The sequence below is a fragment of the Vombatus ursinus genome, unplaced genomic scaffold (assembly GCF_900497805.2).
Source record: "Vombatus ursinus unplaced genomic scaffold, bare-nosed wombat genome assembly UNPS02014170.1, whole genome shotgun sequence".
Taxonomy (NCBI): Eukaryota; Metazoa; Chordata; class Mammalia; order Diprotodontia; family Vombatidae; genus Vombatus; species Vombatus ursinus.
In genome coordinates this window covers 1,430,142-1,457,054 of record NW_020953948.1, presented here as the reverse complement: position 1 = coordinate 1,457,054, position 26,913 = coordinate 1,430,142, and the positions used below count along the sequence as shown (strand labels likewise).

At 38.4% G+C, this 26,913-nt stretch overlaps 1 protein-coding gene and 1 pseudogene across 1 annotated transcript in view; one reads left to right on the top strand and one right to left on the bottom strand.

The window, feature by feature from the left end:
• Positions 1-14,299, bottom strand: part of LOC114041239 — a 111,455-nt pseudogene extending 97,156 nt beyond the window's left edge.
• A 1,070-nt stretch (positions 14,300-15,369) lies between these two features.
• The window catches only part of LOC114041217 (zinc finger protein OZF-like), a 43,692-nt gene continuing 32,148 nt past the window's right edge, over positions 15,370-26,913 (top strand). The window contains exons 1-2 of the mRNA XM_027859569.1: positions 15,370-15,453; positions 25,540-25,625. The gene's annotated coding sequence lies outside the window, so the exon portion shown is untranslated. The remainder of the gene's footprint in view (positions 15,454-25,539; positions 25,626-26,913) is intronic.

The following is a 26,913-nucleotide window of genomic DNA, read 5'->3' as shown; positions in this document are numbered from 1 at the left end:
GTCTCTTGGCATGTTTGCGTTCCATTCCATTCACATACCAAAATTCATTCCGCCATTACCTTTTGTAGGACATCACACCTTAGTCACTGTTATAACAAAGGGAACTGTTGCGTATTTCTGTACACTTGAGTTCTTTACTTCTTTCTTTATGGGAAAATGCCCTCGAGTGGCATCACTGATTCAAAGGGTAGACACAGTTCAATGACTTTTTCACCTTCACAGTTTCGCCAACAGTAAATTAAAGCATGGGCCTATTATCCTAGTCCTTCCAATGCTGGTTATTTTCTTATCTTTGTCAATTGCATGAGTGTGAGGTAGAATATGAAAGTTTTTAAATTGCATTTATCTAAGTATTCGGGATTTAGAGCTTTTTTCTTGGTTAATTTAAGTTTTATTTTTAAATTAAATATTTTCTGTCCCTTGGACCTGCCTTTTCATAAGTGAAAAGGAAAAAAAATACAAAATTCTTGTACCAAATACCCAATCAAGAAAAATAAATATCCCCAATATTTGATTCTTATTTTCTTATCACCTTTAACAATCTAAGAATTTTTCTAATTACTAGTGATTTGCATTAGTGATTACAGATATGGAACTTATGGTTCATAGGATTGTTTATACTTTGTATTTCTTCTTCTGAAAACTGCCTATTCATACTTTTTGACCGTATTCTATATCCATTCTTTATACACCTGTGTATAATCTGTATCTGTTCTTTATATACCTTGGATGTGAAGCCTTTATCCGAAAAACTCTCTGCAAAGATTTTTCCAGTTAATTGCCACATTTACATTTTAGATGCATTGGAATATTTTTTAATGTGATTAAAATGGCCCTTTTTATTTTCTGTGATCCCTTCTGCCCTTCGTTTAATGATGAACTCATCCTCTATCCAAAATGGAAAAACATATCTTCTTCACAATTCTTCCAAAATGTTTGAGGGGACTTTTTATATCTAAATCATGTACGCATCAAAGCTACCCTTGGTATAATGTGAGATGTTGGTCTCCATCTAATTTCTGCCAGACTGCTTTCCATTTTTTCCAGCATTTTGTAATGATTAGAAAATCCTGGCCCCATAGTTAGAGTCTTTGGGTTTATTGAACCCATGGGTATTATACTCACTTTTTTGGTATATTATACACCTGATCCATTCAATTTCTCAAGCTAATTTTTTAAGTAGATGCTCCTTTCTCCAAAATATAGAGGCAGTGAGCATTTGAGTCAGGATTTGAACCCATCTTTTTGATTCAAAACCTAATCCCCTCTGTTACAATTGTTAACTTCCCCTACACTGTTCTGAATATCAACTTGAATTAAAAGAAAAATTACTAAACAGTCCACATTTTAGCCTACTGAGTCTACTATGAGACTTATTAGCCCATGAAATAAAATAACAATAGCTAGCTCTTCCATTGTGATTTAATACTCGCAAAGCTCTTTACTATTATTGTTTCATTTGTTCCTCATATCAACCCTACGAGATATTTGCTGTTATTATTCCCATTTTACAGATGGGAAAATCAGGGAGGAAAAGGTTATGTGACTTGCCCAGAGTCACACAGTGTCACAGGGAATTTGAATTCAGGTCTTATGATTCTAGGAATAGCACACTATCCCCAGGCCAACAAGCTCTTTAAAGAAATCATTACAGAAATAAATGTCCAACAGATAGCAAAATATTTATAATAGGACATTTAGTGTCACCAAAGAACAGGAATCAAAGTGAATACTAAATCATTTATGGAATGGCTGAAGATATTATGGTATATTAATGCTATAGAATGTTACTGTCGAGTAATGACAAACATTAGGATTTTAATAGAAAAGTCCATTATACTTACAGGGCTTTATGAACAGTATGACATTTGGCATGTCTAACAAAGTCTATAATGCAAAAGGCCTTACCTAGTTACTTAGATCCGTAAATTTTATCTGCAGCATGATTTCTCCAATGTACAATCAAGTATGAGCTCTAAGTAAAGGCCTTGACACTGACAGAAGGTATTGCTTTGATAAGCCTTCTTCCCAGTATGAATATTCTCACGTCTAGTGATCTCCTTGTTTCAAAGAAAATCATGACTCCATTGAGCAAACTCATAAGGTGTCTCTCTACTATGAATATTCTGATATAAAATAAGAGATGATCTCTGGTTGAAGGTCTTCCCCCATTGTGTCCACATAGGGCATCTAACCAAAATGAGTTTTCCAATGTTGAACAAACTCTGTACTCATGTGAATGCCCTTCTTCATTCATTACAGTGACAAAACTAATATTTAATAGCAATTCTCTGGTGGGAAACAAAGGATGACTGTTACTTAAAGGCTTTACCACATTGATGACATTCATAAGTTTTCTCTCAAGTGTGTATTTTTTGATGTTTACCAAATCAGGAGCTAGATCTGAAAGCCTTTCCACATTGATTACATTCATAAGATTTCTCTCCAGCATGGATTCTCTGATGCATCAAAATTTGGGAATTGTGTGTGAAAAATCTTTCTACATTGATTACATTGACAAGGTTTCTTCCACTGTGGATTAGCTGCTGTACAGCAAGACTGGTTCTTTTTGTGAAAGTCATTCCACATTGATTACATTCATAAGATTTCTGTACAGTGTGGATTTTCTGATGTGTAGAGAGACCAGAGCTCTATCTGAAAGTCTTTCCACATTGATTATATTCATAAAGTTTCTCTCCTATGTGGATTCTCAGATGGTTATCAAGATTGGCCCTTTCTGGGAAAGCCTCTCCACACTGATTACAATCATAAATTTTCTTCCCAGTGTGGATTCTGATGTATAGTAAGAGTGGACCTTTTTGTGAAAAGCTTTTCACATTGATTACATTCAAAAAGTTTCTCAATAGTGTAAATTTTATGAGGGTCAATGAGCTTTGGGTTCTGGCTGAAAGCCTTCCTACCTTCATTCCCTATACAAACCATTTCTCTGGTACAACTTTTCTTATGTCTAATGGTGTCCTAACCCAAGCTGGTGTCCAATTTCCCTGATACATTTGCACTTGAGGAAGCTTCTCATAAGACTGAATATGCCCAATCTTTTCATTAATGCATTCCCTATCTTCACTATACTGAAAATTCATTCTCTGAGGTCATTTTCCAAGTTGAATTAAGACAGAATATTGTCTGAAATGCTTTGCATCTTTATCAAATTCACAGTGACTATTTTGATTTTTCTCTATCTTGATATACGAGTCATGGACTTCTCTTAAATGAAATCAAAGGGACTATCACTCGACTCCTTTGCTAGCAAGATTTTTCCACAGAAATGCTCAGCTTCAAAGCAGTTTCATTCACTGTACACCTTGTGTCTATGAAGAAAACTCACTCTCTCTCTCCATATATGTATATGTATGTATATACACATATATGTATGTACATGTATATACACATACATCTTTTAAAAATTCTTCCTTCCATTGGAAGAAAGTAGGTTGACATACATTCTACTACCCAGTTATAAGGAAGAATTTTCAAACTTAATGGGCAGAATCAATTGAAAATGCCATTAACTCACATCTGCAGGATGATTTAATTTATTTTTATTTATTTATTGCTTTTTGGTGAGGCAATCAGGGTTAAGTGACTTGCCCACGGTCACACAACTAGTAAGTGTCAAGTGTCTAAGGTCAGATTTGAACTCTGATCCTATTGACTCCAAGGCCAGAGCTCTGGGATGATTTAAGTTATGAAGAACTTCACAAACAGTAATACTGGGTGCTCACAACAAACATGTGACACAGGTAAAATTCTCATTATATTTTACAACTGAAACATTGAGCTCAGAATAGCCAAGTGACAAGACCAACATCCCTGGAGGACACACTAGAATTCAAACCCTGGGACTGAATGTGCTTTTTCCCCCAGCATTAGATGGTCTTTCTCCATTTAACTTTCAATCCTTCATTCAAATGACTTTTGTTGATTATTCTTTTTCATTTGTTCTTCTCATTTGTTCTTCATTTGTGCTTCTCTATTTTGACAGTTTCTCAACCTATCAGCAAATTGTTTCCAAACTGCCATAAAAGTTTGACATTCAAGTGGAAGTCAATTTCCAGTGGATGTACAAAGGTGTGCACATACCCTCACTTGCTTTATGAAGTATACTGCACCAAAGTGGTTCCCTTCTTCCAGGATTGTCTTGTAATTGCATCTCATCAGTGCTGTAATCATCAGTCAAGATAGTACAAATGTTTGTGTCCTTACAGTGCAAAGGGCAGCTCTTTGGAAAACATGCTCACTAGGCACAGACGTTACAAGACTTCTTGAAACCATCAGGGTACATTGCAACCATTCTGTGAAAAAACACCTTACACTGTCACTTAATATAGTGTTAAGGCTATTTTCTTTATTTGAACTTATCTTCTGTTTATGTTATTATTCTTCTATCAGGCAGATTTTTCAGAGGATCTGGTTGGTAACATAGGTCAGTCATTCTGTAGAGTTTCTGTGAGGGTGTAGACAGTGTGCCAGTGGTAGAAAGAAGAAACAAATATCTGAAGATTTCTTTCCTTAAAAATGTTGTTTTACATAAAAACACTTTAAAAAAAAGCAAAACAATAAAGGCATTTATCACTTAATATACTACTTGTCATTAGCAAACAGTAAAACAAATCTTTTATATATTAACTAGTGATTTATTTTGATAACTGGTCAGTGGGCTAAAAAGAAAAAAAAAATTAATCTCTATCCCTCAGCAAGAGAAGTTGTAAAATTCTCCTACATTTTCCATCTCATCCACCTGTGAGCATTTTCACTGCATTCTGGTTATAAAGCAAAAAAAAAAAAATTAAAAACAGAAAACAAACCCCCCCCCACCCAAAAAAACAAAAACTGGAGATAGAGAGCTGGATCTAGGAATCAAAAAGATGTGAGTTCAAATCCCACCTCAGACATTAATACTGTGACCCTGAGCACGTCACTTAATCTTTTCTTGACAGTTTCCCCAATTGTAAAATAAAGATAATAACAGCATCTACCCCACAGCATTGTGGGGATTAAATGAGATAATATCTGTAAATTACTTAGCCCAGTGTGTAGCATATTGCAGGCACTATATAAATGCTATTTATTATAATCTTTGTTGTTTTTCTTATTATTATAATATCAACTGGATACAGAACCACATTGAAGATTGAATTTGGTAGATCTTGAACTAAAATACTGCAAACCTTCATTCAAAGGAAAAAAAATCTAACTTTTAAATGAATTTTATGTATTACATTGTTTAACACCTTCTAAGTTATAATTTATTTGAAGGAAAAATGCTATTCATATTCATCAAAATCTTTAAAATAAAGAAATTTAAATTGAAGTCTTATAGATAATAAGTAAGAAGTCCTGTTTTTATATTTTAATTTTTATTTAATATTTTATTTTTCCCCAGTTACATTTAAAAACAATTTTTCAGCATTCATTTTTAAAACTCTGAGTTCCAAATTCTCTCCCTTACTCCCTCTCTCTACTCCCTATTATTGAAAAGGCAAGCAATTCAATAGGTTATACATGTACAGTCATAAGAAACATAAGAAACAGTCATGTTGTGAAAGAAAACAGAGAAAAAAACCCTGAAGAAAAATAAAGTTAAAAAAAAAAAGTACGCCTCAATCTATATTCAGACACCATCAGTTTTTTCTCTGGGGATGGATAGCATTTTTCATCTTAAGTCCTTCAAAGCTGACTTGGATTGTTGTATTGGTGAGAATAGGTTAAGTCATTCACAGCTGATCATCTCACAATAGTGCTGTAACTCTGTACACAGTACATTTCACTTTGCATCAGCTCATGTATGTCTCTCCAGGTTTTTCCCAGAGCATCCTGCTCATCATTTCTTGTAGCACAATAGTATTCCACCACAATCATACACCACAATTTGTCCAGCCATTCCCCAATTGATGGGCATCCCCTCAATCTCCAATTCTTTACCATCAGGAAAGAGGTACTATACATATTTCTGTACATACAAGACTCCTTTCCTTTTTTGAAATCCTCTTTTCTAGTCTTGCAAGGTCAAAGGGTATGCATGGTTCTATAGCCCTTTGGGCATAGTTCCAAATTGCTCTACAGAATGGCTGATTCAGTTCACAAGTTCACCAATGGTACATTAATGTCTCATTCCCCCCCCCCCCACTCCCAACATTGGTCATTTTCCTTTTCTATCCTATCAGCTAATTTAGTAGGTATGAGGCAGTACCTCAGAATTATTTTAATTTGCATTTCTCCAAACAACAGTGATTTGGAGCATTTTTTCCACATGACTAAAGATAGCTTTGATTGTTTCATCTGAAAACTTCCTATCTTTTGATCATTTGTTAATTGGGGAATGGCTTTTATTTTTATAAATTTGACTCAGTTCTCTATGTTTCAGAAATGAAGCCTTGATCAGAGAAACATGCTTCAAAAAGTTTTTTTCAGTTACTACTACTAACTGTATTCCCTCCATTCCATTTCCCATTTTTTCTATTCTCTATCCTCAAAAGTGTTTTGCTTCTGACTAACCCCCCCAATCTGCCCTCCCTTCTATCACTCCTTCTCTTAACCCCTTCCCCTCCTACTTTCCTGTAGAGTAAGATATCTATGCCAAATTGAGTGTTATTCCCTCTTTGAGCCAATTCTGATTGAGAGTAAGGTTCACTTACTCCCCTTCATTTCCCCATTCTTCCCCTAAACTGTAAAAGCTTTTTCTTGCCTCTTTTATGTGAGATAATTTGCCCCATTCTACCTCTCCCTTTTCCTTTCTCCCAGTACATTCCTCTCTCACCCCTTAATTTTATTTTTTAGATATCATCCCTTAATATTCAACTCATACCTGTGCCCTCTGTTCATATATACTCCTAATTGCCCTGATGATGAAAAAGTTCTCATTAGCTACAAGTATAATCTTCCCATGTAGGAATGTAAACAGTTTAACCTTAAGTCCCTTATGAGTTCCCTTTCCCGTTTACCTTTTTATATTTCTCTCAAGTCTTGTATTTGAAAGTCGAATTTTCTATTCAGCTCTGGTCTTTTCATCAAGAATGCTTTAAAACCCTCTATTTCATTGAATGTCCATTCTCCCCCTGAAGGATGATACTCAGTTTTGCCGGGTAGGTGATTCTTTGTTGTAATCCTAGCTCCTTTACCCTCCAGAATTTTCCATATTCCAGGCCCTCTGATCCTTTAACGTAGAAGCTGCTAAATCTTGTGTCATCCTGATGGTGTGGCTCCAGGATACTTGTTTCTTTCTGGCTACTTGCAATAGTTCCTCCTTGAACAGGAAGCTCTGAAATTTGGCTATAACATTCCTTGGAGTTTTCATTTTAGTATTTCTTTCAGGAGTTGATTGGTAGATTCTTTCAATTTCTATTTCAACAGTTGGTTCTAGAATATTAGGGCAGTTTTCCTTGATAATTTCTTGCAAGATGATGTCTAGGCTCTTTTTCTGATCATGGCTTTCAGGTAATCCAATAATTTTTAAATTCTCTCTCCTGGATCTATTTTCCAAGTCAGTTGTTTTTCCAATGAGATATTTCACATTGTCTTCTATTTTTTTATTCTTTTGGTTTTGTTTTACTGTTTCTCGATTTCTTATAAAGTCATTAGCTTCCATTTGCTCAATTCTAATTTTTAAGGAATTATTTTCTTCACTGAGCTTTTATACCTCCTTTTTCATTTGGCCAATTCTGATTTTTTAAAGGCATTCTTCTCCTCATTGGCTTCTTGTACCTCTTTTATTAGTTTGTTTTTAAAGGTGTTATTTTCTTCAGTATTTTGTTGTGCCTCCCTTACCAAGCGGTTGACTTGTTTTCCACGATTTTCTTGCATCACTCTCATCACTCCCAATTGTTCCTCTACCTCTCTTACTTGATTTCCAAAATCTTTTTTCAGCTCTTCCTTGGCCTAAGACCAATCCATATTTTTCTTGGAGGCTTTGGATGTAGGAGCTTTGACTTTGTTATCTTCTTCTGAATGTGTATTTTAATTTTCTTTGTCACCATAGTAACCTTCTACAATCAGAATTTTTTTCTGTTGTTTGCTCATTTCCCCAACCTATTACTTGACTTTAACTCTTTGTTAAAGCAGGGCTCTGCTTCCAGGGTGGAGGGCGCACTGTCTTAAGCTTCAGGGGTTTTGTGTAGCTGTTTTCAGAGATACTTCTAGAGACCTGTAAATTTTCAGTTCCTCCAAGGTAGTAAGACCTAAAGGAGAGGTGTTTACTGCTCTCCTGGCCTGTGCTCATCTGTGAGTGACCACAAGCACTCTTCATTTTTTGCCTCAGAACTATGAGAAGGGTCCCCACTCCACTGTGGCCACACACTCTGGTGTACTAGTGCTCCTCCTCGCCCTAGGACTACTTCCCAGGACGGGACCTGGATCCAAGTATGGGCAAAACAACAGAGTCCTGCCTCAGTGCTAGCAGAGACCCTGTAATCTCCTTCTGATCAGCTGTTCAGCTCCCTTACCATCTGTGGGCTGAGAGCTCTGGAAGCAGCTGCTGCCACCCCGATTCAGTGGCTCCTAAAGCCTGCTCCTGGTTTGCTGGGGCCAGGGCTGTGCTGGCACAGCCTGTGCTCCACTCTCACCCAGGTGCCACAGACTCTTTCTGCTGACCCTCTAAATTTTCTTTGGTGTCTATGGGCTGAGAAGTCTAGAAACCACCACTGCTGCCACTGATTCAGTCACCCTAAGGCCTGCTCCTCGTTTGCTGGGGCCTGGTCTGCGCTGACGCAGCTTGCACTGGACTGTGCTCCTCTCACCCTGCTGCAACAGACCTGTCCTGCCAACCCTGTAAGTTATCTTGGGCTAGAAAATTGTTTCACTCTATCTTTTTGTGGGTTCTGCCACTCTAGAATTTGTTTGGTGTTATTATTTAAAAGTATCAGAAGTAGTTCAGAGGAGACCTCAGGCAAGTCCCTGCCTTTACTCTGCCATCTTGGCTCTGCCTCCCTATTAGATTTAAAAAAAGAGAATTCTTGTAGTAAGCCCTACGTTAAAATTTCACAATTATTTAATACTTAGGATACTATCATTTTTATTCTGTTTTCATTATTTAAGCAGAATAAAATCTTACACTTTATAATAGTATATTGTGATGACAGTATTGATTTGGAGCTTTAAGGGGCAAACATTTTCCAGGTCATTATTGGAGGAATTAAATGTATTAAAAAATAATAATATGAGTAGTAGCTTAAATTATTGGGGAGATTAACAACACACTTGTTATTGTTTAGAGAGGCCCTAAGAACCAAAGATTTGGGGACCACTGTTCTGAAGTCATGGTTGTTTGCTGCATTGATGAATGTTGCTTCATATAAACTATTCTATTTGTTCTGTTCATTTGTCAATATCTGTTCATTCAAGTCTTCCCAGATTTCTCTAAAACTGTGCCTTTTATCATTTCTTGAGGCTGAACAATCTTCCATTTTATTCTCAGACCATCAATCATTTGTTTAGACATCTCCCAACGTATGGCAGCCATCTTGGTTTCCAGTTTTTTGAAACCACAAAAAAATAACAGCTATAATTTTGGGTTGTGTTTATGAGTCTTTTCTCTCTTTCTTTAATTCCTTTAGGTGATAGGTCTACTAGTGGTTATCACTAGGTCAAAGGATATCCAGATGAGTTAGTCTGGGGGCAGTTATAAACTCTATTACAGAATGAAATCCTTTCATTTTAATGCTGGGTGAATCTTTCTTTCAAAGGTGTTACTTATGCACAGCATGTAGTTAGGTTTTGCTTCCTAAATATTTCTGCTACCTTCCTCCACAGGAGGTACACCCTAGTTCCCTTCTCCTCCCTTACCCACCTCTTGTGTTTTCTTGCTTCCTTTTTCTGTCCCCCCCCCACCTCGTTACCTGCACCTCATTAGACTGTAAGATCCTGAAGGGCAGGGACTGTCTTTTTAAAATTAATTATATCCCTGGTAGTTGGCACAATGCCTGGCACATAGCAGGTGCTTAAAAATGTTTGTGAGACTGTGTTATTGGACTGGGTCTTTGACCTCAGAATATTCTCTCCTCTTTCATTCCCATTTTTCCCCGCTAATTTTCAATTTTTCCCTGCCTATTGCTCTATATCTCTCCCCCTTCACTGCTAAATACCTAGAGATGGCCATCTACAACTGGTGCCTCCAACTCCCTTCCTTTCACTCTTTGAAATTCTCTGCAGTTTGGCTTCCAACTTCCTTGTTCAATTAAAACAGTTCTCTGTGAACCATCTCCAAATAGCTAAATCCAATGGCCTTTTCTCAATCCTCATCTTTCTTGACTTCTCTGCTACCTTTGACACTGTCAATCACCCCCATTTTCTGGGACACTCTCTTCTCTAGGTTTTAGGGATACTGCTCTCTCCTAGTTCTCTTCCCATGTCCAAAAGGAAACTCCTTATCTTTTGACCTACCCTCCCATCTTCTTGTTTGACTACTGCTATCCTGGGCACCACCCTGCCAATCATCCAGGTTCATAACCTAGGTAATCACCCCACACACTCACAACCTACAATTCAATTCTTTGGAAAATTCTGTTGACACTACTTTTGTAACCTTTCTCCCATACATGCCATCTCTCCCAACACTGCCACTTTCTTGGTTCAGGCCTGTATAACCTCACACCTGAGGTACTGCAAGAGTTTGCTGGTTGGTCTCCCTGCCTCGGTTCTCTCTCCAGTCCATTCACTCCTCCACACAGCTGTCAAATCCACCTTCCTAAATAAAAGATACTTCTGACCACAGCACCAACTACTCAATACACTCTAGTGGCTCCTATCACCAAGATTAAATATGAAATCTTTTGGTTGCTAGAGCCCATCATCTTCCCTTGCCCTACTTTTCTAGTTTTCTTTCACCTTATTCCCACTCCAGATATGTGTACTTATTAAAACCCAAATGGAATGAGAAAAGTATTTTATATTTGCAGTTGGAATAAAGTTGACAAATAGCTTATCATGAAATGTTTCTCCCTATGGAATCAAGAAGGTATGTGTTCTATCAGAGAGATATGAGAATCTACAGTGGAGAAAGAGAGGTGATTTGAAACTTTTTCCTCATCAGAACTGTCTTAGTGATATGTTAAGAAAATTTTATGATGGAAGTGTGAAAAGCCATCAAGTTCTGTGTATTCTACGGGTAAAGACATTATCTTTGATCACTGAAAAGAGAACAAAGAAAAAGAAATAATCTAGCTAATTTCCTAAAAGTCTAAAATAAAGTCCATCTACAAGAAACCATGAAGAGATTCATAACAGATAGTAATAATAATCTGGACTTTACTTAGTAGTATGAGATTTTAATGAGTCAAGTGGAGAGTTATTTATGGTTATACTGAGGGTTTGAGGTGACCATGGAGAAGAGTTATCATAGGCAAAATATCTCATGTCTTTATGATTGCTATCACGTGTTAATGGCATATATTCATTAAGGTTCACATTTCATAACCTGGAAAGACTTACACAAACTGATGCAAAATTATGTAAGCAGAACCAGGAAAACATTGTACACAGTAACAGCAATATTGCATGATGATCAACTATGAATAACTTAGCTCTTCTCTGCAATACAACGATCCAAGACAAGTCTGTCTTGATCCAAGTCCAAAGGACTCATGATGGAAAACGCTATACACATTCAGAGAAAGAACAGGTATAGTCTGAATACAGACTGAAGCATGCTATTTTCACTTTCTTTTTTGTGTGTGATTTTTTTTCCCTTTTGACCTGTTTCTTCTTTCACAACATGACTAATATGGAAATATGTTTTACGTGATTGCATATATATAACCTATATCAAGTTGCTTACCTTTTTATGAAGGGAGGGAGGTGAAGGAAGGAGTGAGAAAATTTGGAACTCAAATTTTTTAAAATCATTGTTAAAAACTGTCTATGTAATTGGAAAAATAAAATAATATTTAAAATTAAAAAATAAACTATCAAAATCTATTTTTAAAAATTTTCATATTTCATTGTACAGAAATAAGAGTAACTATGATGGGGAAAGGAAGATTCCTTCATTTATTAAAAATGTAACATTTCATTACCTGGGGTTGGAGACTGAGCTAATTCATGAAAAAAGTCATTGCCAGTTTATAAGAAGTTATCTAAAAATATCCCCAAAACTCTAAACCATTGGAGAGCAAGAGTCAGGATAATGAGTTAAAAGGTAGACTGACAGAAGAACTACAAGAGATTGGACAGATGTGGAAATGTCTTGATATTTGAGAAGGGTGATCATGTGTTTGGCCAATGCCTTCTTATCTGATGCTCTCTCATTTCATTATCTGTCATTTCCATTAGTGTTATAATTTGCTTTTTCAGACGTTCTATTACTTAAGAACATTCTCAATCGTGTGGACAATATTGTCTTTTCATTTCATCATTTTGATTCCTCTTTTAACACATCTGATTTATGCTTTTTTGAAATGCATATTTCTCCTTAAACTTCCTTTTATTTCTTAATTATTTAACTTCTGAGCAATTAAGGCATTTATTAGTCTTTTCCACTTTTGAGATTCCCAAGAATTTGCAAATCTTTCCTTTTCATTAGGGCCTCAAGTCACAATTCTTCACTACATGGTATCTATTCATAGTATTGGCTCTTACTAGAGAAGGGAGTACCTTTATTGATAGATAATTCTTGTCCAACTGATTCTCTAACTCACAAAAGAAGGTGTTGCAAACCTCTTCCTCCTCAAATCTCCCACGTGCATAGTTCACCACCATGAGGTAAGGCCATGAACTTCACACTCCATTTAAAGAGAAAGCTTAGCTCACATACCTCAATTCTCATTTGATGCCATTACCTTGGGACTTCTCTGAAAGCCATCCCCAGGAAGCTTACTGCTGGGACATCTTATCACCTTTAGTACTCCCCCTCATCACTACCTTCTGCCTCTCTGATTAGAGGGTGGGGTATGAACTCCAAGCCTACATTTAAGGAGAAGGCTGAGCTCAGACATTGCATTTCTCACCTGGCTGCACTACTTTGGGACTTCTGACTAGCTTCTCACCTTGGGCCTGTGTTCTCCCATGTCCCTCTGTGGGCTTCTTTTTGTGAGCTGTCTTCCTTCTCAAAATTCTAAGTTCCATGAGGTCACGGACTGTCTTTTTTGGTATCTGAATCCTCAGCTCTCAGCATATTGTAATCAATAAATATTTATTGACAATTGACCAGTCTCATCTGAATATCTTGTCTCTTATTTACTTTAAGAACCGAAGGCGGCCATTCAACATGAGTCACCTCTGATCGCAACTTTTTTTCAGACTGGACGTCTTATATTCAACCTGCCCATAATGGAACTCATTATCTTTCCCCTAAAGGTTCTCTCACCCTCTTACCTTCCCTATTATTGTTAAGAGCAACAACAACCTTCAAGTCCCTGGAGTTCAAAACTGAGGCATCACCCTCGACTCCTGTCTCTTATCCCCCTTATCCAGTCTCTTGCCAATACCTCTTCATTTTACTTTTGCAACATTTCCCAAATAAACATCTCCCTCCTCACTTCCACCTCCTGGCTTCCTTCAAGTCTCAGCTCAAATCTCACCTTCTAAAAATGGGCTTTTCCTGGTCCCTGAAACTGCTGGATCCCTCCCTTCCCCCCTACACAGTCTATAGCTTTTATGGACACAGATGCCTAAATGTTGCCTTCCACATTAGGGTGTGAGCTCCTTGAAGGCAGGGGCTGATTTCTCCTTCCTTTGTATCCACAGGAGGTTTGAACAGGGCCTGGCACAGAGGAGCCACTTTCTAAAGGCTTATTGGCTTGGTGTGAACTGAAGCAGAGTTAGTGGCCCAGAAGGACCATGTTGCTCTGCCTACAAGACTGCAAAGGAAAACAGCTGGGGAAGATGTCAGGGCTCTGCTCTGTCCAGAGAGGAGGCAGGTGGGGAGGGCTTTTCCTTGGCTTTCAGTTGCTACAAGAAAGAGATGTAGAGATGGGGGTGTGGGGTGTGGGGGTGTGTGTGTAACACAAAAAAAAGAGAGCAAAGAAATGGTCTATATGTAACAGAGGATAATAATTGAAATGGTTTTCTTGGACAGCCAGGTGTGATGAGGAAGAACTGAAAAAATCAAAACCAGGAGGGCAGCAAGTTGGGGGAAAATTATTGCTAGAGATACAAGAGCTCATGAAGCAGTGCAAAGCCAGGAGGAAGGCAGGGCAGTGTTGTTACTACTGTCTTCTATTTTTTTTAACGATCACCCTTGCTGATGGTGTCGACCCTGGGGCTGCCCGCACTCACCTGCCATGGGGATCTCGGGGGTCCGGGGGCCATCCCCTCGGCCTCCCTGCCTGGGCCAGCTCTTGGTCCTCTTCAGGGGAGGCAGAAGGATCCGGGGGAGACGTCCCTGCCTTCACCCCCAGGCAGGGGGCTGGCCTACAAGGATTTACGGAGGGACAGACCCTCGAGGGGTCCCCAAGCCCCTGGCACTACCCTCCCCAGCAGAAGAGGGGGCAGCAGGGCGGGCACGGGGACCACCCTCCACCCCCTTATTCCTTCTCTCCTGCTCCCTCCCCTCCCCCATCGCCCCACGGACACCTCTGAGGCAGGAGGGGGCTTCCCATCCCCCACGGAGGACACAGACTCCGGGACTCCGGGTCCGAGCAAGGCCTGGAAGTCGGGCCGTGGGACCGCTGGTCCGGGAAGGAGGGCGCCCCAGGACCCTGGGGGGGGTGGTGATGGGGAGCCTGGACAGGAAGCAGGGGCCAGGAGCGGGGGGTGTCCCTGGAGGACACTCACCCAGAGCTCCGAGGGAAGGAGCCCGCCGGCGGAGGCGAGACTGGGCGGGGAGCGGCTCGGACCCTCGGGAGGAAGGGGAATGGCGGGTCCTAGAGCCCAGGATCGGGGCTATCTTGCTCTGGGCGGCTCCTCCCAGCCCCAGAGCCCCGCCCCTCCCGGGGCCAGCCAACTCTCCAATGGCACTCAGGGCCACGACCTGCGCCCCTCCCGCCCCGGCCAGAAGCTCCGCCCCCCAGCTTCCTCCCCCATCAGGAGGCTCACCCGGGAGAGCAGAGGGCAGTGAGCCTCCTGATTGGCGGAAGCAATCACATCCTCTGATAGGCTGGAGGGTAGCGTGCTCCCTGATTGACGGGAAGGTACCGCGCCTTCTGTTTGGCAATCAGGACGTCTCAATGAGCTTCTGCTCTGCCCTTCCTGGCCATAGAGCTAGGAAAGAGTTAAGCCGTTCCCGGGCCAGACAGCCTGTGACCCCGCTTTTAACCATCTTGTGTCCAATCAGGGGAACCCACCTTCCCCCTAACCTGTGATAAATGGGGGCATCAGGTGAAGGGGTGGGGGGGAGGGGTTGGAAGAAGCTTCACGAGAATTCTGGGAACCGTCGGTCTGGGCGCATGCGCCCTTGCTCGGCCTGGGGGGAGGGGTGCGCCGACGTCCTCCGAGCTGGAAGAGGCCACTGAGCCCTGAGTCCGTGCGTGTTCGTGCGGTGCCGCCCACATCCCGCGTGATCAGGTCCGGGGGAGCAGCCCCTGTTCCCGTAGGAGGGTAGACGGGGAGAGACTGGGGGGGGGGGAACAGGTGTGACAGCCCCCGGGGAGCGTGGGCTCCTGGGTAGTTGTAAGTGAAAGACGGGAAGGGGGTTGAAGCAGGGGGTGCTGCTGCAGCCCTGGGGGAGGGGCAGGTTGTTTGGTCTCAAGGGGAAGGGCGTGACCACTGTCGAAGAGGTGGGGGGGAGGGCGTGACCACCGTCGAAGAGGTGGGGGGGAGGGCGTGACCACTGTCGAAGAGGTGGGGGGGTGGGAAGCCTTTTAAAAAAAAAATTATTTCATTAAATATTCACAATTACGTGCAAAAATGTTTTTTAACAGTTTAAAAAAATTTGAGTTCCAGCCCTTTCTTCTCTTTGAGAAAGCAAGCGATTTGATATGGGTTATAAAGGTGAAATTATGCAAAACGTGTGTCCATATTAGCCATATTGTAAAAGAAAACACAAAATAAAACAATAACAAAGTATTTTTTTTTTTTCACAGAAAAAATGTGCTTCAAGCTGCATTCTAGTTCCTAAGTTCTCAATATTGGGGGATAACATTTTTCATCATGAGTCCTCTGATCAAGGCAAAGATCCAAGACAATCGTCTTGAATCATTGCCATGATCAGACAAGCTCAGTCTTTCACAATTGATCATCCTTACAATATTGCTTTTACTGTGTACTCTGTTCTCCTGGTTCTTGCATGAGTTCATAGAAGCCTTCCCAGGTTTTCCACAAACCATCCTGCTTGTCATTTCTTATAGCACAATAGTATTCCATCACAATCACATACCACGACTTGTTCAGCCGTTCCCCAATTAATGGTCACTCCCCTCAATTTCCAGTTCTTTGTCACAACAAAAAGAGCTGCTATGATCATTTTTGAACAAAAATGTTCGAACAAAATCTGCCACTTCTGCCCCCACCCCCCTTTTTTTAGTTTCTTTGGGTTAAAGACATCATAGTAGTATTGCTGAGTCAATGAATATACATAGTTTTATAGGCTTATGGGGCATAGTTTCAGATGATTCTCCAGAATGGTTGGATTAGTTTTCACCCCAAATTTTTCCACAGCCCCTCTAGCATTTATCATTTTCTTCTTCTGCCCTGTTAGCCAGTCTTATAGGTGTGAAGCATTATCTCAATTATGTTAATTTGCTTTTCTCTAATCAGTGGTGATTAGAGGGCATTTTTTCCTGTGACTATTGATAGCTTTGATTTGTTCTTCTGAAAACTGCCTGTACACATCCTTTGCTTATTTATCAATCGAAGGCTGTTATTTTTATAAATTTGGATCGGTTGTATATATGGTTGAGGAATGAGGCCTTTATCAGAAAAAACTTATTGCAAATTTTTTCCCCCAGTTTTCTGTTTTCCTTCCAATTTTGGCTACATTGGTTTTGTTTCTTTGAAAGCCTTTTAATTTCATGTAATCAAAATCCATTTTTCTTCTTCTAATCCTATCTCTAGTTTGATCGTAAATTCTTCCTCATCCATAGATCTGAGAGGTGCATTTTTCCATGTTCCCCTAATTATGTGTATATCATTTATCCATTTTGACTGTATCTTGGTATATGGTGTGAGATGTTGGTCTCTGCCTAGTTTCTGCCAAACTACTTATAGTTTCCCCAGTAATTTTTGTCAAATGTTGAGTTTTTACCCGAAAAGCTTGAATTTTAGTTTATCAAACACTAGATGACTATGGTTATTTACTACTGTGTATTGTTTACCTAATCCATTCCATTTACCCACTATTTTATTTCTTAGCCAATACTAGATTGTTGTGATGATTACTGCTTTGTAATGTAGTTTGAAATCTGGAAATTCTAGGCTGCCATCCTTCATATTTTTTTTTCCCTCATTCTCTTGATATTCTTGACCTTTTGTTCTTCCAGATGAATTTTGTTACTATTTTTTCTAACTCCATAAAATAATTTTTTGGTAATTTGATTGATATGACACTGAATAAGTAAATTCACTTAGGTAGAAATGTCATCGTTATACTAGCTTGGCGTATCCATGAGCAATTAATATTTCTCTGGTGGTTTGAATCTGTCTTCATTTGTGTGAAAAGTGTTTTGTAGTTGTGTTCATAAGATCCCTGGGTTTATCTTGGCATCTAGACTCCCAAGTATTTTATATTGTCTCCAGTTATTTTAAGTGGAATTTCTCTTTCTGCCTCTTGCTGCTGGATTTTGTTGATAATATATATAAATGCCAGTGATCTATGTGGGTTTATTTTATATCCTGCAACTTTGCTGAAGTTCCATTGCTTCAAATAGTTTTTTAGTTGATTCTCTAGGGTTCTTTAAGTATACTATCATATCATCTGCACAGAGTGAAGTTTTGATTCCTCATTGCTCATTTTTCTTTCAATTTCTTTTTCTTGCCTTATTGACATAGCTAGCATTTCTAATACAACATTGAATGATACTGGTGATAATGGACACCATTGCTTCAGTCTTAATCTTATGGGGAAGGCTTCAAGTTTATCCCCATTACAGTTAATGCTCTAGTTTTAGACAAGTATTTTGAGAAAGGTTCCATTGATTCTTATGCTTTCTAGTGTTTTTAATAGGAATGGATGGTGTATGTCTTCAAAGCCCTTTTTTGCATTTATTGATATAATTATATGACTTTTATTACTGATATGGTCAATTTTGATAATAGCTTTCCTAGACATTGAAGCAGCCCTGCATTCCTATTATAGATCCCACCCGGTCATAGTGTTGCAAGTGGAATTTAACAAACGGTGGAGTAAAGCAATTCTTTGAGCAAGATATCTTTTATTAGCAGGGGAATGCACCCTGGTAACCGAGGGCTCTTATTGCCTGGTTTCTATTGTGCCAAAGACTCGGAGGGAGGGCCCACAGCACCTTTTAAACTTGGGTGTGCCTTCCCTCTGATTGACTTGAAAGCTTTTGATTTGGACATCTTCCCCTAGCAAAGATAAGGCAGCCTTGGTGGGTGAACATTTTAATGAGGAGATGGGCTAATTTTTCTCAACTCCTCCGTATTACTTCACTGTTGGGGGGCAGGACTAATCCTGAGGATCAGTCTGTAGCTAGGGAAAGTGGGCTGGTTTTCAGATGTGGTTGATAATGAATGTCCGTAAAACTCAAGGAATGCTAGTTGCCCCATGGACTCAGCTGCCTCTCCTAATCTTGACTGGAAAAACACAAGTCATCTCAATCAGGTTTTCACTGGCTTGGTCTCTCTATTGGAGACCAGGTTACCCTAAACATTGATTAGAAGACATAAGAATTATCTGTTGGAGGTGGGGCTTAGCCTAAATTGGCTTTTGTGTATGGGATTGACTGATGTAAGAGTGCCTGCCCAGGTAGTAATTACGTTAATCAGTTATGCCCTTCAGAAATTGGGTCTGAGGAAATGGATGGATTCACAGATGGTTAGTAAATAACATAATCCCATATTCATTTTCCTTAGTAGTGTAGGATTTTTGTGATGTATTGCTACAATCTCCTTACTAGTATTTTATTTAAAAATTTTGCATTGATAGCTATTAAAGAAGTTGGTCTATAGTTTTCTTTCTCCATTTTTGCTCTCCCTGGTTTTAGGTATCAAAACTTTATTTGTGTCATGAAAGAAATTTGGTAGAACTCTTCTTTACCTAGTTTTTCAAATAGTTTATATAGGTATTGATATTAATTGTTCCTTAAATATTTGGTAGAATTCACTTGTGACTCTATCTGGTCCTGGGGATTTTTTTTTTTGGGAGCTCACTGATGGCTTGTTCCATTTTCTTTTCTAAGATAAGGTTCTTTAAATATTCTATTTCTTCTTCTGTTAATCTGAGTAGTTTATATTTTTGTACATCTTCATCCATTTCACTTAGATTGTCAGTTTTACTGATATAAAATTGGGCAAAATAATTCCTAATAAATGCTTTAATTTCATCTTCATTTCTGGTGCATTCACCCTTTTCGTTTTTCGTTCTAGTAATTTGGTTTTCTTTTTTTTTTTTTTTTAATTTAAAATTTTCATTTATTAGGTTCTGTGCAATAGGATCTTGGGACAAGAAATGCTTTACAATTCTGGAGCATGCTCATTATAGCATGAATGAACAGCAACAGTTGATCCATGTCTTACTGCAGATGACTTGCCTGCTAAGAGTCTTGTGTGTTACTTGAAATAAGCTCATAATTTTGTTGCATGATTTGGAAATTAGTTATAGAGGCACCAAAGGAACTAATAAAGTTCAGCTCCCACAATATAAGTGTATTGCTCTGTATTTTTTTCCCCAGCAACAAAGATTTTCTTCTTTTTTTTAAATCAAATTAGCCAATGGTTTGTCTATTTTATTGGTTTTTTCATGTTTTTATTTATTAGTTCAATGGATTTTTTTTTTCCTTTCAGTTTTATTACTCCTTTGATTTTCAGGATTTCCATTTTGGTGTTTAATTGGGGATTTTTAATTTGTTCTTTTTCTAGATTTTTTTTTTAGTTGTGTACTAAATTCTTTGATCTGTTCTTTCTCTTTTATTGTCGTAGGCATGTAGGGATATAAATTTTTTCCTAAGTGTTGCTTTGGCTGCATCCAAGTTTTGGAATGTTGTCTCATTGTTATTATTCTATTTAATGAAATTATTGATTGTTTATATCATTTGTTCTTTGACCCACTCGTTTTTAAGGATTAGATTATTTAGTTTCCAGTGAGCTTTTAACCATATTTCCGTGCCCAAGTAAGGGTCTTTATTAAATTTAATTTTTATTGCATTATTGGCTGAAAAGATTGCATTTAATATTTCTACTTTTTTGCCTTTGGTTGTGAGGTTTCTAGGTCATAACACATGGTCATTTTTTTTTGTGCGAAGGTGCCATATATAGCTGTGAAAAAGGTAAACTCCCTTTTATTCCCATTTAGTTTTCTTCAGAGGTCTGTCATATCTAACTTTTTTAAGATTCTGTTCATTTCCTTGACTTCTTTCTTACCTACTTTATGCTAAGATTTATCTAACTCCGAGAGGAGAAAGTTGAGGTCTCTTACTAGTATAGTTTTACTATCTATTTCCTCCTATAATTCATTTAACTTTTAAGAATTTGGATGCTATGCCATTTGGTACAGTATATTTTGTAATGATATTACTTTATTGTCTGTGGTGCCTTTTAGCAAGATGTAGTTTCCCTCTTAATCCCTTTTAATTAGGTCTATTTTTTTTGCTTTGTCGGAGATCTTGATTGCTAACCTTGCCCTTTTTTTTTTTTGAACTTCAGCTGAAGCATAATAGATTCTGCTCCAGTCTCTTATTTTAGCTCTGTGAGTTTGTTCTTGTTTCAAGTGTGTTTCTTGTAAAGAATGTGTTGTTGGATTCCGGTTTTTAATTCATTCTGCTATCTGCTTCTGTTTTACGGGTGAGTTCATCCCATTCATTTTCAGAGTTATGATCGTTAATTGTGCATTTCCCTCCGTCTTATTTTCTTTTGTTTATGTCTCTGCCTCTCTGTCTCTCTGTTTTGTCTTGTCCCTCCTGTAAAGTCTGTTTTGCTTCTGACCACTGCCTTCCTTTATTTCCCCTCCTTTTTATAACTCCCCTTCCCCTTTTCTCTTACCCCCTTCCCTTTTGGGTAAGATAGACTTCTGTTACTATTTCAGTTCACATATATATATATATATATTTATATAAACCAATGTAAATGTGAGTGAGGTTCAAGTGTTACCTCCCCCCCCAGCCCCACCCCATTTTCCCCTTCACTGTAAAAGCTCTCCCTTGTGTGCCTCTTTGATGGAAGGCAATTTTCCCATTCTTCTTCCTTCTCCCTTCTCATCCCTCTTTCCTGCCTGTTCATTTTTTTTTTTTTACACATTATCCCAATACAATCATCTCATTCCCACATTTCTCTTTCTACGTAAATTATTTCTAACTTCCCTAATAATGATAAAGGTCTTAGAAGATATATGTAACATCTTCCCATACAGAAAGGAAACAGTTCAACTTTATTGAGTCCCTTATGATTGTTCTTTCACATTTACCTTTTTATACTTCTCTTTATTCTTGTTTTGAAAGTCAAATTTTCTATTAAACATTTTTTTTATCATAAATGCTATTTCAGTTAATTTCCATTTTTCCCCTTGAAGGATTATTTTCAAATTTCCTGGGTAGGTTATTCTTGGTTGTAATTCCAGCTCTTATTCCTGCCAAAATATCATATTCTAGGCCCTTCACTTCTTTGATATGGTAGCTGCCAAATCTTATGTGATCCTGACTATACTTCCACAGTATTTAAATGATCTTTTTTTCTACTTTCAGTATTTTCTCTTTGATCTGGGAGCTCTGGAATTTGACTATAATATTCCTGGGAGTTTTCATTTTGGGATCTCTTTCAAGAATTGATTTATGGATTCTTTCCATTTCTAGTTTATCTTCTGGTTCGACGATATCAGGGCAATTTTCCTTGATGATTTATTTCTTAATATGTTCTTTAGTCTCTTTTTTTATCATGGCTTTCAAGTATTCCATTAATTTTTATTTTATCTCTCCTAGATTTATTTTCTAGGTCAGTTGTTCTTCGGATGAGATATTTCATGTTTTCTTCATTTTTTTTCATTCTTTTGACTTTGATTGTTTCTTGATGTCTCATGGAATCATTAGCTTCCATTTGCTGAATTCTAATTTTTGAGGAATGATTTTTTTCAGTGAGTTTTTGTACCTCTTTTTCCATTTGGCTAATTCTGCTTTTTAAGAAATTCCCTTTCTTCAGTGAATTTTTGTTTTTGTTTTTTTTTAACCATTTGATCTATTCTGATTTTTAAGGTGTTATTTTTTCAGTAATTTTTGAGCCTCTTTTACCAGAATGTTAATTGTCTTTTCTTTGTTTCTTCTTTGTTTTCTTTGTCTTCCTTTGCTTTCATTTCTTTACCTCATTTTTTTCTACCACTCATTTGATTTTGAAAATCATTTTTTAGTTATTCTAGGAATTCTTTTTAGGCTTGTGTCCAATTCACATTTTTCTTTGAGGCTTTGCTTGTAGCTATTTTTTTTAAAACTTCATTGGCTTCTGAGTTTGTATCGTGGTCTTCCCTTTCACCATAGTAGCTTTCTGTGGCCAGGTTCTTTTTTGTTTTTTGCTCATTTTTCCACCCTGTTTCTTGATTCAGAACTTTATGTTAGTGTCATGCTCTATTCCTTGTGTGGAATTGGTGATAGAGAGTCACTGTCTCAAGCTTCAGGCTTTTTTGCTGCTTGTTTTCAGAAGTAATTCTGGGGGATTCTAATTTTTTATGTTTCCAAGGTGGTATGATCTGGGGAGAGGTGTGGTTACTGCTGTCTTTGTCCATACTCTGGTCCTTACCCAGTAAGAACAATACTATTCCTCCCTGATCCTTTGAGGGCTAGAAGTGGTACTGTCTCTCAGGCCTCCCACTCCCTTTTAACTGTAAATGCTCCTCTTCACCCTTGAACTATGATTCAGAAGTGAGTATAGGCAGTGGAGTTGCCAAAAAAAAAATCTAGTTCTGCATCCATTGCTAGCACTGGGGTCCCCTTTAATCTCTTTTTGATTAGTTACTAGATCCCCTTACCATCTCTGATACGAGAACTCCCAAAACTGCTACTGTTTCTTTCACCACCACCTAGTCCCACCATTTATGTTTCATCCATGCAGGATCTGGACCAGCAGGAAGAGGAATCTTGTGTCCATATTCTTCCCAGTGCTTCTCTGGCCTGATAAAATACTAGCAAGGAGACTACAGTAATATATCACAAAGATTATACACTATAGCCAGGTTGGATTTGTACCAGGAATACAAGGTTTCTTCAATATCAGGAAAACTATAAGCATCAATAACAAAAACAACAGAAATCATATTATTATATTAATAGCCACAGTAAAAACTCTTGACAAAATTAAACACTGGAAAGTATAGGAATAAATGGAGCTTTCCTTAAAACATTAAATAGTATCTCCTTAAAACCGAAAACAAGTATTATCTTTAGTGGGAATAAACGAGAAGCCTTTCCAGTGCGATGAGGGGTGAAGCAGGGGTGTCCATTATCACCATTATTATTCAATACTATACTTAAAATGCTAGCTATAACAATAAGAAAAAAAAGAAATTGAAGCAATAAAATAGGCAACTAGAAACAAAACTATCATTTTTTTCAGATATGATGGTTTACTTAAGGCAACCATAGAGATATAACTAAAAAGTCAGTTGAAGTAATTAACAAGTTCAGCAAAGTTCCAGTTTACAAAATAAAACCACATAAATCATTACCATTTCTATATTTCACCAACAAAACTCAGCAGCAAGAGATAGAGAAACTCCATTTAAAATAACTGCAAGGAGTATGAAACACTTGAGAGTCTACCTGCCAAGACATGCAAAGAACTAATTGAATACAGTTACAAAATATTTTTCACACAAAGACATCTAAGCAATTGGAGAAATATTAATTGCTCATGGATAGGCTGAGCCAGTGTAATAAAAATGGCAATACTTTCTTAATTTATTCAGAGCCATACCAATGAAACAACCAAAGACTTCTTTTATAGAGCTAGAAAAAACAGCAAAATTCATCTGGAGGAACACAGTCAAGAATATCACTGGAATTAATGAAAAAAAAATTGAAGGATAGCAACCTCATAGTACCAGATCTTTTTTTTAATAGGTATAAGTCAATCTTTTTTTTTTTATACTTGTATTTCATTTTTTTCTTTAATCATATTTTATCTTTTCCAGTTACGTGTAAAGATAGTTTTCAACATTCACTTTTGTAAGATTTTGAGTTCCAAATTTTTTCTCTTTCCCTCCCCTCGCCAAGATGGTATGCAATCTGATATAGGCTATGCGTGTACAATCATGTTAAATTTATTTCCACATTAGTCATGTTGTGATAGTACCAGATCTTAAAACTATATTACAAAGTGGTCTTCTTCAAACCAGTCTGATTATGGATAACAAACAGAACAAATGATCCATGGAGTAGATTGTACAATATGCAAAAATAAATGATCACAGTAACCTCATGTTGATAAACTCCCAAATCAAAACTATTGGGTCAAGAACTCACTATTTAACAAAAAATTCTGGAAACACTAGAAAAGAGTCTGGCAGAAACTAGGCACAAACCAACATCTCCCAGCATATACCAAGGTAAGCTCAAAATGGGTCCACTATTGAGAAGTAAAAGGTGGTAGCATAAACAAATTAGGGGAGCTTGAGAAAAAAAAAAATTACCTGAAAGGTCTGTGGATAAAGGAAGCATTCGTAACCACATGAGATAGAAAGAGGATCATGGGAGGTAAGATGGATAATTTTGATTACATTAAATTAAAATATTTTTGTAAAACAATATTAATAGAGCCAAAATGAGAAGAAAATAAGGAAACTGGGGAAAATTTTTTTACAGAACGTTTCTCTGTTAAGGGCCTCTTTTCTCAAATATATAAGGAACTAGGACAAATACGTAAAAGTAAGAGCCATTCACCAGCTGATGCGTGGTCCAAGGATGTAAACAGGCAGTTTTCAGAAGAAACTAAAGCTACTAATAGTCATGAAAAATGCTCTAAATCACTCCTGATTAGAGAAATGCAAATTTAAACAACTGTGAGGTAGCACCTGAAATTCATCTGATTGGTTAACATGACAGAAAAAGGAAAATGATAGTTACTGGAGGGGATGTGGAAAAATAGGTACCCTGATGCATTCTTGGTGGAGCTATGAATTGGTCCAAATTGCTGGATTGGGAAAGGAAACTATTTAAAATGAAAGCAAGTTTGTTGAATCTGGAGCAGGTATTTCAAAGAGCCAGTGGCAGGGTTTGGTAGCTTTAAAGTGGGACTTTAGTGGGTTTGCTGTGAGGAGAGTGGGAATAAGGGATCGGGCAGTTGGACACTGGGAGTGAGGTTGCAATTATGTTGATGAAGGTTGGGGCAGAGTTCGTTATTGAGTAATGAGTTTAGGTGGACTTGCATTATCCTTACGGGATTAGTCTCAGGGTAGTAGGGCCTTCAGCAGTTTAGGGAAGGTGATAGATGCTTGGTCCCTTTCCCCCAAAGAAGAAAATGAGGTAGGGGCTATCAGATCTTGCACATTTTCCTTCTCAGCTCTGCCTTCTAAGGACTCTGTACTCGCCGAAGAGGGGAACACTGAGAAAGGACATGGTTCTATATTTTTGACAAGCAGAGCACAGGTGAGTTGGACTTTTTATATCCTTTAGATGCTAGATCAGTTCTTAGAGCTCTTAGATCTTTTTTTCTTGCGGAACTTACTACCTCAGTGTAACCTCTTTTCGAAACCTAAGCTCTAGTTGCCTGTTGATTGGTTGTTGTCCTTTGGACTTGAATAGGACCAAAGTGACATCACTATGTGGGGTCAAGGTACAGTGTGTCCAACTCTGGCTGATCAGACCAGTATGAGCTTAGAAGGCTCTACCATGGGTCAGAACAATTTATAAACATTTGGAACAGATGTTTCCAAATTTGTGCATCTCACATTTCTTTTGAGCTACTGCAGTTCTACTTTGCTAATCAAGCACAGCACCTTCTTTGATGTGGGCACCATGTTGGGTGTTCTGTGCCAGTGTTTCCCTTGTCATGAAATCCAAAATTCATCAGAGAGACCTTGAGAGTGTCCTTGTGTCACTTCTTCGGACCTCCCTAGGAGCGCTTGCCTTATTTTGTAAAATATTTTGTTTTTTGTAAAAGCTTTTTAGGCAAACATACATTTGGCATTCAGACAGTGTGGCTAGCCCATTGGAATTGTACTGTCTTCAGTAGAATTTGAGTGTGTGGCAGTTCAGCTTGAGAAAGGACCTCAAGGGGCAGCTAGGTGGCACAGTGTATAGAGCTTTGGCCTTGAAGTCAGGAGGACATGAGTTCAAATCCAGTCTCAGACACATGACACGTACAACCTGTGTGACCCTGGGCAAGTCACTTAACCCTGATTGCCTCACCAAAAAAAAAGCCAAAAAAAAAAAGAGAAAGGACCTCAGTGTCCAGTATCTTATCCTGCCAGGTGATCTTCAGAATTTCCCTAAGACAATTCAAATGGAAATGATTCAGTTTCCTGGCTTGGCTCTGGTATATTGTCCAGGTTTCACAGACAAACAACAATGAGGTCAACACAACGGCTCTGTAGACCTTCAGTCTGGTAGGCAGCTAATCCCTCTTCTCTCCCACGCTTTTCTTCGGAGCCTCCCAAACACTGAGCTAGCTCTGGAAGTGTGTGCATCAAAATCATCTTCTATGTGCACATCCCTGGAAAGTATACTGCCGAGGTAAGTGAACTCATCCACAGCGTTCAGAATTTCTCCGTTTGCTGTAACCAATGGTTCCACATATGGATGGCGCAGTGCTGCTGGTTGAGAACCTCTGTTTCCTTGGTATCAGTTGTCAGGCCAAAATTAGCATGAATGGCAGAGAATCAATCCATCCCCTGTTGCATCTCAGCCTCAGAGAATGCAGTGCAGCCTTCTTCAA